This window comes from Pogonomyrmex barbatus, unplaced genomic scaffold (assembly GCF_055798465.1).
Source record: "Pogonomyrmex barbatus isolate J1 unplaced genomic scaffold, ASM5579846v1 scaffold8, whole genome shotgun sequence".
NCBI classification, from domain to species: Eukaryota; Metazoa; Arthropoda; class Insecta; order Hymenoptera; family Formicidae; genus Pogonomyrmex; species Pogonomyrmex barbatus.
The window spans coordinates 2324997-2339498 of record NW_028297182.1 but is presented as its reverse complement, the minus strand read 5'-3'; the positions used below and the strand labels follow the sequence as shown (position 1 = coordinate 2339498).

General features: G+C 43.2%; 1 protein-coding gene across 3 annotated transcripts in view; it reads right to left on the bottom strand.

The window, feature by feature from the left end:
- The window catches only part of LOC105426003 (terminal nucleotidyltransferase 5C), a 114836-nt gene that overhangs the window by 15372 nt on the left and 84962 nt on the right, over positions 1-14502 (bottom strand). Inside the window, exon 1 of one of the 3 annotated variants that reach the window (XM_011637076.3) lies at positions 863-1438. The exons of the other annotated variants lie outside the window; for them this stretch is intronic. The gene's annotated coding sequence lies outside the window, so the exon portion shown is untranslated. Of the gene's footprint in view, positions 1-862; positions 1439-14502 lie in introns of those variants that run through there. 3 annotated transcript variants of the gene reach the window in all.

Genomic DNA, 14502 nt, shown 5'->3' with positions numbered 1-14502 from the left:
AGGAGTCAATGGGGACCGGGAGGAGGCGCCGCGAGAGTTCTAGAACGTCCTATCTGTCTATACGCCTGAGAAAGCTGGCGTTGTGGATGGATTCAAAGAAGCTCGCGATGGTCGAGACGCGGAATCGGGAAGTTCAGAGTGAAAAACTTTGATAATATATTAAACTACTGAAATTAGTTCTGATTGAATGTCACAAGCAGATTGATTAAATAGAATCAACGGCGACAAAATGCATTTCCGTCGAGGATTATTCGCCAATTCGAAACGAATGCGCATTATTTTACGCGTATATCCGAAAATATCAATCTCCCCAGCTATCAGTCCTCTTTATTCAGCATGACTGACAACGCTTCGAAATAACAAAGCAAGCTATCATCTCTATCAGATACTACGCACAATCAAGATCATGGATATGCCTTTGACGCGCACAAAGTAAAACGCTATTACCGCTTATTGACAGTGAGTAACGCGGAAGAGCAGTATTTTCCCCCCACGACATTTTCGCCACGACTGTTCTCGACGAAGCGTGAGGATCAGCCCGTATTTTTGATAAATCATTTGTAAATTTGTATTCAGCCAGAAACGTCACGTTCCCCAAAATTTTGAGTCTCGATATACAAAGGACAACCGGTGATCGGTAGATCAGAGTTATTGTATCGCACTATTTCCGTAAAAACGACAAACTCAATATACCAATGATTTAATCGGTCCTAATTCGCTTGAAAAAACTGAGCGCTTATCACAAGCAGAAAGGTTACGCACGTAAATCGTCAATTTTCGAATGCTAGTATTATTTGTCTAATCTCGTGCCATCCGCGGAAAAGAAGATGAACGAATGAACGAATCTCCAATTGGTACGCACCTCCGTTTGACACTCTGACACCAAGAACGACGGAGAAAAAGCACCACTCGATTTGAAATGCACACCGAGCACGCTATCACCGTTCTCCCCGGTGGTATTGTTCCCTTAACGCTGGGCACGCGATAACGTAAAAAGCAGTATCCTCTTTAAAAGACTTTCTCTCACGGGTGATAATAGTACAAGCTTTTTTCCGTCCTCGCTCTCTGAGAAACTTTACGTCCGACTATTCCGAGTTTCACGAGCGTTGCGTGTCCCGATCGACGCTCTTCGGCGTGCTTCGGCGTAAGACGCAATAATGCATGAAAGAGCTGGATCTACCCACGGATCCGCCGGTGCGACGCGAACGAGACGAACGCGTTTCCCAGAAGGCCGCGAAAGGCCGCGTAAAAGCAGCGGCGTGCCGAGAAACCATGAGAGATCGCGACAAAGAGGCAGGCTGTGTACACCTAGGAAAATACACGTTGGAGCGGACGGGTATTACAACGTCGTGCTGATCGCGCCGCTTAAAGAGACCCGCAGCTGATGAGAGACACCAGCGAACTGAGGCCCGCGCGAGTGAAAGGCGGAGAGGAGCGGCTGGACTTGGTGGTGGCAGCAGCGGCAGCAACGGCAGCAACAGCAGCAGCAGCAGCAGCAGCAACAGCAACCGCAGCGGCGGCGGCGGCGGTGGTGGCAGCAACGACCAGCGATACTCGGGGGGGGGGTGTAGGAGGGCACAAGCCAGTGCGAAGCCCTCTACTACCGCTACTACTCTCTGCCACCACTACCATCAGAACCGCCGGTCGCTACCATTAGTAGACGTAATCCTGGACCATAGACGTAGATCTCGTGTGCGCGCATCTTCGATCGCTTCGTCTCTCTCTCTCTCTCTCTCTCTCTCTCTCTTTCTCTCTTTGTCCTCTCCACTCCGCCTATCGCGCACTTGCGCGCGCGCGCGCGTGTGTGTGTGGGGTAGTGAATGCTCCGATGCTTTCTATGACGTCACATGGAAGAATGCGGGGGCGGCTCTGAATGAAGATCGTAGTTCACGAGGGTAGATTCGATTCGACTCTTTCTATCTTTGTTTCTTGAATAGGGGGTGTCTCGGAGGGATAGCGAGGATGTCGATGGTTAAGAATTAATGGTTGGGAAACTCGCAAAAAAATCGAAGTCGACTTCGACACAATTTGTCTTAAGAAAGATAATGGAATCTCGCTTTTTTTTCTTCTTCGACTAATAAATATCTATTTTTATTATTTACGATTTAATGCGATTCGTATTATAAGTTCTCATTGGACAATCGATTGCGTAAGAAAAAAAAAAACCTTACACCTTTAATCAGCAAACACAGATTGGAATTCCGAGAAATTTTATGCAGAGCCAAATTGCCTTTTCATGCAAAACATATATGACAATATGCGAAGCAATGTGTGATATTAACTTATTTCTCACAGACTGAGACATTTTTCCCAGAATGTCATACTAAATTAAAAAGAAAATCTATCCACGAGAGATATGAGAGACACATTTTCGATTTGCAAAATTAAAATTGCGAGTACTACTCGTAACAAAAAAAAAAAAATATCTAAAAATGAGAAGGAACTATCTCTTCTCTCTAGCTTAAATTCTCAATTTATCATTACGGATAGTACGGTTCTCTCTATGAGACAATTAAATCCCACAAGATGGAACATCAGTGAGAACGAAACAAGAGCGGTTGTTTATTACCCGGAGTAAATGGAGGTACATCAGCGGATTGAATTGCTCCTTGACTCGGAAGGGACTTGGCGAAGCTTCCCGATTACCGAGCATCACGAAGACGAACGGTTTCTCATGGAACACCCGGTGTGCATCGCGGAGTTGCGCGAGCGCGAGGGGCAGGGACACACGTCACAGGGTTAGGTATATATATAGGCGCGTTATACGTATATATTTCTGGACGCCCACGCGCTCCGCGTCGGGGAGATGGCCTGGACCAACGAGGCGGCGACTCACCAAGTGCTATCGATTTTAGTCCCCCGTCAGCCCACGTCAAAACTGGCCGAGGTGTCGCGATTACGCGTTAGGCACCTAATGCGTTATTTCACGCTGTGTAACGAGAGAACCCTCTGCCGGCTGTGGTAGTTCCGCCCACTCCCTCCGTCCGCCTGGACTCCCTCGACTCCCGCTTTTATCGCGAGGGAGAGAAATTCATCGAGGATTATTTATCGCCGAGTTCCAGATGCCGGCGTTCGCCCGCCCGATGAACCGGCGAGTCCACGCCGTTTCGTCTTGCGCAGGCTCGGTGACATTACGAACGCCGCGCGGCGACGAAATTTTTCCTCTTTCCCCCGCCCTCTCTCCCCTCCCCTCCTCCCGTTCTCTTTTCGCTTTTATTTTCCTTCGATATCGCGAAATAACAACGCCGGCGCGAAATTACCGCGGCGCGTCGACATGGGATTCGCGCGTTATTTATCCCCCGGCTGCGAAAGGCGAAGAGTGTTACAATATTTTGTCTCAACACAGTAGAACACACACACACACACACACACACACACACACACACACACACACACACACACACACACACACACACACACACACACACACACACACACACCACGTTGCATCGCAACATATTTTCGTCGTCTCCGTGAAAATTCGTTTATCGAGAAATTATAAAGGGCGAAAATCCCGAATAATTCCGAATTAAAGAATTAAATGTGGATTAAAAGGGAATTAATTAAAAGCGTATCACATCTGTGGAATTACTCGAACATCGTGAAAATAATATTTCGGCGGATGGTTAACAAAATTCAGAATCGCGACGGCGGTATGCTCCTCGCGTATTATGTCACCATGATTCTCTTTCGTGACAAATTCCCATTGAAATTATACGAAGAGCAGGGAAAACGCGAATGAAACGATACTTCGCGGCGCGCGTCGTCGAATAAACCGCAAAATTTGCAAATGCACATTTAATCACGTTACAAAGATCAACTGTTGACAAATTACATCCGCGAGGAGATTGGAAAGTGACGAACGCGGAGATTGCCGCGGTCAATCAGACGTGCGCGCGCGATGGCGGTTCGGAGTTCAAATAGTCGCTCGCAAATTGCGTCTCGCTGCAAACACTCCGTCTGCATTCCTCGTCGGCAGCCGACGTGTCTCGGCCGACGGCTCTCAGCCGGCGAGAACTCCGGACTTCACGAAGATAGCGGATAATCGCGACACGCGACGTGAAAACGCGGAAAGAGACGCGCGCCATCGTCCCGCCGCCGCCGCCACCGCCATGCCGCGAATCCGGAAACGTGCTTTTGTGCGCGACGACACACAGGCTCGTAACTCGCCGCCGTTGAAATGCCGACGACGAGCTGCGCGGGGTCAACGGATTAGCGCGGTGAGATATCTCCCGTGTGTGATCGCACCTTTATGGGCCGTAACGCGGAATTACAGATCTCTCCACGCGCGCCTCTCAACCTGCGTTCTGCGACATCAGCGTCGGCGCTTTAACTGGCCTTTAAACTCGAAATCTTGATTTACATGAAAATGTTGCGCAAATTACAGAAAAAAAATATACTCTCTTTTGAAATATATATATTACCGCAAAGCTGAGAATTAATGGAATTACAGTGTTTATTACTAAAAGTCGATAATTTATGTTTTTGCATTTACGAGTGTAGAATTTTAAGAGAATTGAAGGACATATAAATTTAAATATAAAATTATAACGAATGTAATTTCTGATATAAAAGGAGCTAAAAACAAAATAAATAAGCGGTAGAGTAGCAAAGTGTCTATCGGACAAAGTGTGTAAAAATAAAAGCTATAATAATAAATTAATCCAATCTGACCTGATCGCCGATATTAAAGCGAGTATTTTCATTGCATATTTAAATGCGGTCACCTGATCTGCATTCCGTATCTACTTAATTAATGCGGTCTTTATTAATTTAAATATTTATCGATTGCTCTCTACGGGAATACGAGTTTTCAGTTATGCAACATAAACGGATGTAAATATTTAATACATCGATCGGCTAACCCCTTTTGCAAAGGCGGCCGCTTTAATTCAGTTTCTTCTGAACTTTAATTCAGTTTTCCTGAAAGACATTGCGTGCATCTGGCTTCGTATTCCACTCTTTGTAATTGTCTTACAGCAGGCTAAACGAGTTCGGGCAGCAGCAGGTTTAATTGATAATACGCTTTCATTCAACGTAACGTAACGATCCCGTCATAGTAATGGGGACTATCGAACGCTATTTAAATAATAAAATTGTAATTCGTAAATTTTAAAATATTAAAATTACAGTCGTTTAACACAAGATGAATGAGTTGAAGACGAATCAAGTACTTAGGAGTACTGATATTAAAAGTACACGCTATTTTTGAAAATAGCGAAATTAAACAATAGATAGATAATAAATTAAATAATAGATTGAAAGAACAGATATATTGAAAAAATATACAAAAATATACATATACAGGAAATATATAAGTTCATTCTTAAAAATAATCTAAAATAAATTGAAATATAATTATTTGATTGATTCTGCTGATTCGAGCTTTTAAGTGTGCTTACAGCTCTTAATTCACCGTTCACGTTGGAGGGATATTTTATCAATAATTGTGAAGCCATTGCTTATATATACAATAAATACATAAAATTCAAATGCCATAAAATAGAGGCTGTTTGAGGATTGAAACGCGATTATTTCCAGCGGGTCATTCGTACATACGCGATATTACGATTGCAATTACGAGTATTACGTGTCGTGTCTGCCTCGACGTGTCGTCGCCACAGAATAACCAATTCTCTCTCTCTTCTCCCTACAATATATATTTGCTCATATCGCGCTTCATCATAATAATACCACACACGTTGAATATCACGCGCGTTCAATCATACCCAGTTAAAAATTATCATTAAAATTTTATTAAAATATACAATATCGATTTTTTCAATCGAATAAAAATAAACAAATTGCCTGCACGAAAAGAATAATTTTGCTGGCGAATTTAAAAATTTGATCAAATACAGACGGATCTGAAAATAATTTTGCTGGTGAATTTAAAAATTTATTCAGATACAGACGGATCTGAAAATAATTTTGTTTGGTTTTCAAAATTATTATGTACGACGTTTAAATTTGATTGCCAGAAGATTAAAAATTTTTGCAGTATTATTATCACATATAAGCATTCTATATAATAATTTTAATGGTTCAACGAAATTATTTTCAGACCCATTATTTTGTACCTGGTCAAATTTTTAGATTTGCCAGCAAAACTGTTCTCGTGTGTATTATTCGCTTATTATTAAAAAATTTAATTTTTTCAAATTCACAACACTCTTAATTTTAATTGCAACATCAATAACTCATAAAAAATAAACTATCATAAAAATTCTTTATGTATCATGTATGTGTTACTTATATTACATGTATTTGTAATTTAATAATATACACACACACACACACACACACACGCGCGCGCGCGCGCGCGCGCGCGCGCGCGCGCGCGCGCACCAATATGTCTTGTAAAACAAAGAATCGAGTCACGATTACGAACATATATATCCTTCACTCCTATTTCACTCATTCATACACAGATGTGTACTTTCCTTATATCTTTCTCTTTCTGCTGCATGTTTCGTCGTGACTCGATTCTCCATCCCGCGATACGTATCGGCGTGCAAACAGAGTGCCGAGTACGTACATCGCTTGTCTTACATCGCCGCGATATATGCGGGCGACGCGATATGCGCAATCGGGCGTTACATACTTGTTGACAAGAGCGCGATGGAAGTCGGGGAGATACGGTTGTCCGAGAGGGAGACTCGGCATATATCTCCGTCCCGGAGAGACGGTCAGGGAGATACGGTTGGCCGAGAGGGAGACTCGGCATATATCTCCGTCCCGGAGAGACGTCGGAGCGCATCGTTTCCGCGTGATTCAAATTCTGGCAGAGGCCGCACTAGCGTGCATGCGCTAGCCGGGGATACTGGCAAGGTCTCCCAGTGTAATAACTTGAGACTCGACAAATTTCTCCGCGCGTTTATCGCGTCATCGTGCGAGGCGCGTCGTCGCGCCACAGTCGATCGCGATTCCTCCTAATGGAGTTCAATTATGACGGAAAAGGGCATCACGAGCCGATGTGAGAGACACGACGTATTTATAATAGAACCGAGGTTATCGACTGGGAAGTTCAATCAGCGCTTATACGTTAGCATTATCTAACACACCTGCACACTAGGTCATCACATCCGCGTACGAGCCAATTCCCCCAAACGATATCGCGTTACCAGATTATAGATAGCATATAGAACGCGCGTTCTACGGCCTACGCATCGGCCGATCATCACGTTTTCGTTTCACCTCTGTGAAATTAACGACGAGAAATGTCGTTAATGGACCACCGCGTTCGCACCGGGGACCGCCGTATTTCTCTCGTCTCATCAATTTCGACCCTGACCTTTGGCGACCGACGTCGCCGTCGCACGCGCGGGGGAGGGTGGCGTTCGAGCTAGCCGAGAGAGGAATGAATATTTCGGGACGGATCAACGATCGCGAGAACTGCGGCGTGGAGCCAACGGCTCGCCGCCGAACGACTCCATCGACGAGGAGCTTATAGTTGCCTCTTGCTATCGAATCGCCAGCGGCGGATCTATAGACGCGCGACGCGGCGCGGCGAGGAGCTGATAAATAATTGATCGCGCATCGACATGTTAAAGAATTTAAGAGGCGCATCTATCGCGGGTGTGCTCTCCTCTCCCCCTCTCCCCCCCCCCCTCACCCACCCGCCCCTCGCGCGCGCTACGCTGTCAATCCGTTTCGCGCGAAGCGTCTCTCATTCGCTGGCCTACATTGTCCGGGAACGTGAGACGCCGCGCGGCTTGGAAAAATTGCCGCTACGAGTCATCATCCGACACATGCCCGGGCACACGAGGCTTTCTTATCGTGCAGGTAATAAGATACCATCCACGAGACGGCTGAGAGACGATTTAATGTCGAGTGTGCATCACACCCGCGATCGATCCGCGTGCCTGCGTGATGGGGAAAGAAGTTGGATTTCAATAAGGAAGAAAACGTCAGATAAAACGAACTCCGATACGGAGGAGACGAGGCGAATGATTTTGTCGAGCGGATTATAAATATTGAAAATATTTATATATATATATATTTAAGTTCAATTGAGAAAAATGAAAAATTATGGAACACTTAAGATCTTATCCTGACAAGCAAGGTCATCTGTTATCTTTTTGTTATAAATATTGGTCAGCGCTCTTATTTAGCGGAGAGATATGTAATTATATTTAATATGTTTTGGAAAATACATTGAGAAAAATATCTAAAAATTTATTTGTAGGAAATAAGATTTATTTAAATACAGAAATGAAATTTTAATCATGTATAACCTGATGAAGCATCGTATAATTAATAAGAAGAATCAAATATATTTCGTAGAAATGCATATTTCATTATCACAGTTACATTTTTTTTATAACTTTAATAAATATTTATTTTGCGTTGATGAGAAGAGCAAACTCAGAGGTTTAGAATTATATAAGAGAATAACTTTTTGCTCTCTTTAACGAATCAGATTTTCTTCGAGAAAAATATCTAGAATGTCGTCAGTAGTAAAATTCATAAAAAAGAATTAAGAGAAAAAAAAGATCGATCGACCCTGTGTCAGAAGATGCATATCGGAAGATACGAATTGTTATGGCCATGTAAATTGCGCAGCAAAAGAATTAGATTACTCGCAATAAAAGTTAATAGCACGCAAGCTATGAAGGATTCAAGCAAGATCGCAAAGATTGCAAGGTATAGTCACCGCGGCTATAGACTCTACTCTAGCGGTACACTGAGAGCTAAATGATATGCTATGGCGTGTTACTACAAGGCGTGCGTGATTCATGTATCACTAACAAACGGCAGTTTGCGGAAACTTTTCCATTTGTAACGTCAAGCAAGTCGCTGCGTCATGATTTTGTGGGATAAGAAGTGAACGTACTTTGAAATGAAATGACCGCTCGGAGGAAACGCTCGAGAGAAGAACTCAAAATTACGAACTCGGCGTTCGCAGAAGAAAGCGACTCACTTTGGACTCCGTGCAGAAACGAAAATGAAGAGTTAAAACAAAAAAATCAACAAAAAGAAATTTTTCTTTTCACGTCATCTCGTCTCCACTTGATTCTTCATTCTATTTTTAATGGGACATATGGGGTTGGGACAGGATTTGACGGATTTAAACGGATTTCACGGAGACACGCGAGACACGCAGTTATCATCGCGTTTAACGATAGTAACGTAGGCGACACCGAGTCGCGGCTCGTCACGCGATTCGGTTCCCAGCCGCCCAAGTCCGATAACGACAAGAATGTCGAATGTGGGTGCACTTTTGCGATGTAGCGTGTTACCAGTTGCGCGTACTTCCGTTCTTCCCGAATTTACAGCACGAACGTGTGTCCAAATCCAGACGAAGCAAACGAGCGCGAACGAACGCGAACGAATTTGCTTCGACGGACAGCGTGGATAGCGTCGCGAATAAATTCGTATGGTTTCATCTTCTGTCGACACGTCAAAGGAAAAAGAGTTACGAATAGTTAAACGAGCGCTCGTTCGTGCTCGTAAACATCCGTTCGTGATTGTTCGTCCTTGCCAGCTTGATCCGGATTCAGCGCAATCGCGTCGATTCCCACAACTCTGGGAGCAGCAATTTCCAGCAATTTCAGGCAGAACATGCAATTTCCTTTTGTTTCTGCACGGATTGGAACGAGCCATTGAGTTGAGGATGTTCAAAAGTTTCACCGCTCGCAATCAATATCAACCTGATAGCGCAGGAGTGATTGAGAGAGATTGATTTGCTAATTGAAAGCAAAACCCGATCCACAAATTTTACACTGTAGCGTCAATTGGAATTATTGCGCGTGGTAAACTTCTCTGGTAAGCTCTCCATATTTTTCAGCAGGATGTGAACAAAGTTGATTAAAGTTTCCTCTCGAGAGCGTAAAAAACGCAATTTCATTTTCTCACATGACTCGCCAAGGAACCTATGATTATTAAAAGAAAATTCGTTACACGCCCGTGATCACCCTTCATGGGGACGTCATCCTGTTCGGAGAAAATCGCCAGGCGTTGCGTGACGTCAAACGATGTTGATGGGCGCAAATTATCGACCTCGGACGGGTTCGGTCAATGTATCCCGAGATAAACTGGGGAAAAAGAATTCTTCAATCTATTACCGTTCGAACACCCCAGCGCGATACATCCAAAGAATAGAAGAACGGCAGACAATGCGGAAATGCTACCGAGTGTAGACGTCGGTTTCACTCCGATGCCTGTAACACACAGGATCGGCCGAAGGACGCGCAGGTGGTAACTGAAGGAGAAAAGGAAGGACGTCTTGACAGCTGCGTCGACAGCTATGTTGGCTTGACCCGTCGTGTCGCGTCGAAAGTATGAGTCGACCTACACAAGTACCTCGCGGTAATTCGCCCACTTTCTCTCGACTGAATGGCCAATTGTCATGCACTTAGACAATTTCAGATCCTTCGTAGGAAAGACGTAATTGAATACTTTATCCTTCTTACGTTTTCCAAATATTTATCGTCAAACACACTGGTTGCGAGGAAAAGTGGACGACTCGCAAATGCTTCAAAAGATTAGGCTTGTAAACGAGAGAGTAATATTACAGCTTGAAATAGTCCATCAAGTTTCTTTCGCTTTTTGACATTTTTAAAAAATATTGAATAAAGATACTTAACGCATCATTGAGAAACAGATAATATATTTTATAAATTTACAAAAATATACTTCTATTTGCTGAAATTTCACTTTTCCTCATTCCAAACTAAATATTCCTTAGCCATAATATTAATCCTCAAAAAGCTTCAAATCTACAAATATCTATTAAATAGCTCTATAATCTAAAATATGTCAAAATTCTTAACAAACGAAAACTTCAAAAAGAATATATTGAAAATTTCCAACGTGTATCAAAGCGAGTTTAATTAACGTATGGAAAAATTTCGAATAATGTCGCTAAAGATTTCATCGTTAATGTTGGCGAAAACGGATGGCGGTGCTCGAAATCGTTCCGATCTCTCGAGGCATCTCGCGGCTTCCGCTTTTCCGCGCTCCGGCGGAAGAGGAGGAATGAAAATCGAAATGAATATTCGGCCTTCGTCCGGACGCGACGCGCACCGCGGTCGTCGTCGCCGTAACTGGAAAACGGGGTCACCGACTGTATACTCGACTAGGGACGACGTCGCAGAAGAGCCGAGGATGTCCCAGTTTCGTGCCGCGGGGGTCGTTGCACCCGCACCGCCAGCCGGTGCCGCATCGGGTGCATCGGCGGTTATGCACGCGGTTGCGGAACGCAGAACAAGGGGGGCGAGGGTGAGAGGGGAGGAAGGGGAGGGGGGGGGGGTGTTTCGATTTCGCGATCGCGCGCATCCGGGAATCCCCGCTCGTCATTGTGTTTTCAACGATCTACAGACAGCCCCCCGTGACGCGCGAATCGAAAAATGAAAATGAAACGCACGGGGAGCAAAGTGAAACATACGCGCGAAATAGTTTCGAAGGGTAGAGTTAGTCCGCTGGTTGCGAGTGGAAAAATGGAAAACGGGGCAGATCCGATGTCTCAAAAATTTATTGAGAGAAACATTAACGGGAGTCGCTTGAATAAAGTTTCACCTCGTTTTGAGCAGCGTCTCCGAAAGTTTTTTAATTTCACGAGAGAGAAGTCACTGTGGACGCCGCGCGTCAGTTTATTAAAATCTATTGTTTATGCTAAATTACCGTACATTATTCTCGATTTCTATTTGTTCTTTGTACGCATCATCATTCTTACACTTTGTTCGTTTATTATCACGTCGTGGCATGTCTCATATAACCGTGTTGTTGTAATGGAAAACGCGCGAGACACTGTAATCACGTCGAAAACATTAAGTAAAGTGCCTCAGATTGAATGATAGAAAGACAATGCGGTAGAAAGTTTCCCTCGCGTTGGCACGCAATTCACGAATTTGCTGAAAATTAAAATTATACATCAAATACAAAGGTGCGTAAGTCGTTCGTCTGGAAAAAAAAAGAAAAAGAATAATGAATTAAATCCATCCGTGAGCCTGTGTCGCGCCTCTGGTACTCAGCATATTTACTTATCATGAACGCGATAATGTTATTAATGATGAATTTCTCTTTTGACCTCGCGGACATCCACGAAGACCCCTAGCTTTCTTGAAACGAAACCAGATGGAAAACTCAATCTACTTGACTTACTCGAGCGTCAATCTACTTGACTTATTCAAGTTTTCAGTCTTGAACTTCCTTTCCTTGACACCGGCATTTATCGGATATTTATTCTATTGAACACTTTGACGATCTTACTTATCAATAATCCGTGATGAAGAATTGTCGTGCTGTTGAAGTCGATGTTACATTTGAAAGCGTTGCGTGAGACGACTGTGTCATAACGACAGATTTTTTTATGTGACGCGGTAAGTACAAAGATATATCTGGGATAACGAGACGTCACACAATTTTGAAATGAAAAAAAAAAAAAAAAAAAAAAAAAATCTGATCCGCGACATTTCTCACATATAAGCTCGAGGCTCTCCCTTGGATATCCCACGCGCGCCTTTATTGTTTCTGCATAGATGCCCGAGACCGGTATGAAATAATAGTTTAGATAATCTACGCGTGGATTACACATAAACGACCGGTTTTCACCGGGATTGCTGTAGAATGTAAAATTACGTCCACGTGGGAATATCGTCAGCATGATGAGAGTATCATCAACGTGCGCTTCTTTCTCATATAAAGTGTAAACTGAGAGAAGGAGAAAGAGGAGAGAGAAGAGAGGGAGGGGGGGAGGGGAAGTGCGCCTAGGAAATGAGTGTTGCGAGCCGCTTCTAATTTCCACGCTTTACAACTGCATATGCAGGAGAATATGGTTAAGCGTTATATTTCATAAATACATTACCCACAATTTATGAATAAAACTACTTTTACAAAGGAAAGCGAGATAATTCGTTGATCTTAATACAGGAAATTACGACGGTATCGCGATATAATAAAATATCCACATAAAAAAAAAATTCAGTAATAAAAAGACATTCAAAATCGTATCAGATTTAAAACCCGAATATTGGGTGTCTTGGACAAATCACATGGATTTTCGCGAGCTCATATATAAGATTAATTTTTCCGATGACGTAAGAAAACATGCATGATAGATGGGGAGGGAGAGAGAGAGAGAGAGAGAGAGAGAGAGAGAGAGAGAGAGAGAGAGAAAAGAGAAAAAGGGCAATATTACGAAGCGCGAGAGGAGAAATACGAGAACTCGCTGACAGCGAAATGGCAGATCTGATGCGGATTGAGAAAAAGAAACGAGACGACCGAGATGAAACCAGCATCTCTCTCGTACACACTTTATTACCGCAATACGTGTGTATGCGGGCCGCATGTGGAGATGATCCGGGTGCGCACGCGCGCGCGCGTGTGTGTGTGTGTGTGTGTGTGTGTGTGTGGTGCGCACGCGCGCGTGCACGCGAGTATGTGGTAATGTGAGCGGTTACGTGCACACGGGTGCACGAGCAACGCGAGAACCAAACGTGACGTCATTGGTCATTGATCTTCGGTGCGTTGACTAGCGTTGACTCGCGTCGATACGTCCCACTCCCGCGTCACGTGTCTCGTACCCTTTTTTTTTCCCTCCGATTCTCGCGGAGCGGCTTATCGCGGCGACTCGCCGTAATTTTTCCACGTATAAAACTATCTCGCCGCCCGGATAATTCCCCGGTCGTAAACACGTCCCGATTTGCTGAGGCGTCGCGTATCTAAAAGTTAAATCCGTCTCGTGCATCCGTTTCGCTATCTCGAACATGGATAAACAAATTTGTTGCCTACTTTTCCCTTAATAGAATTGCTAAAGGATTCGACATGAAAATTTCACACAGAGATTGCGCGAGAGAACTCTGACGCGCGTGTGAAATTTTAAGGAGAGAAATCAGCTCTGAATCTATCAACGACACGTTACATAATCGTTTTGTTTATATCATGTCGAATATAATTTTATATATGCGCTCGTCGAACGCACGTGCTATTTTCGGAGATTAGAATTTTCAAATTTTGCGCAAAACTGATTTTACCGATTATACGAGAATCGTGCAGCTGCGAGACAGAGTACGTTGTGACATTCAATTGAGTCCTTAAACTTCATTTTATTAGATCTTTGTAATGTAACGCGAGATAACACGACATAACCGACAGTTACAATATTAAACGCATCGATTATCATAAATTATAGCATAGCATTATTAGCATATAACTTTTAACCCAAACGAATGCCAAAGTGTTTCAATGTGAAACCAGAACTTAGGATTGAAGTTGTAAAGATTTCTTTTCGATATTTTGTTTTGAAATTCTTCTTTTTATTAAGGTAATATTTTATTCTATATATATATACTTCTTCTTCTTCAAGATATATATTATTATTCTACAAGAATAATTATACTTCACAAAAAAAATTTATAAAAAAAAAAAACTCGTATGGCTACTATTTATTTTAATGTAAAACAGTTTAGATCCTATAGAATCAATCGTGGAGTTAAATCTAAATTGCTAATTGAGTCAAGATAAAATCATTTCCATCAATTTTTCGAAAAATAAGAATCG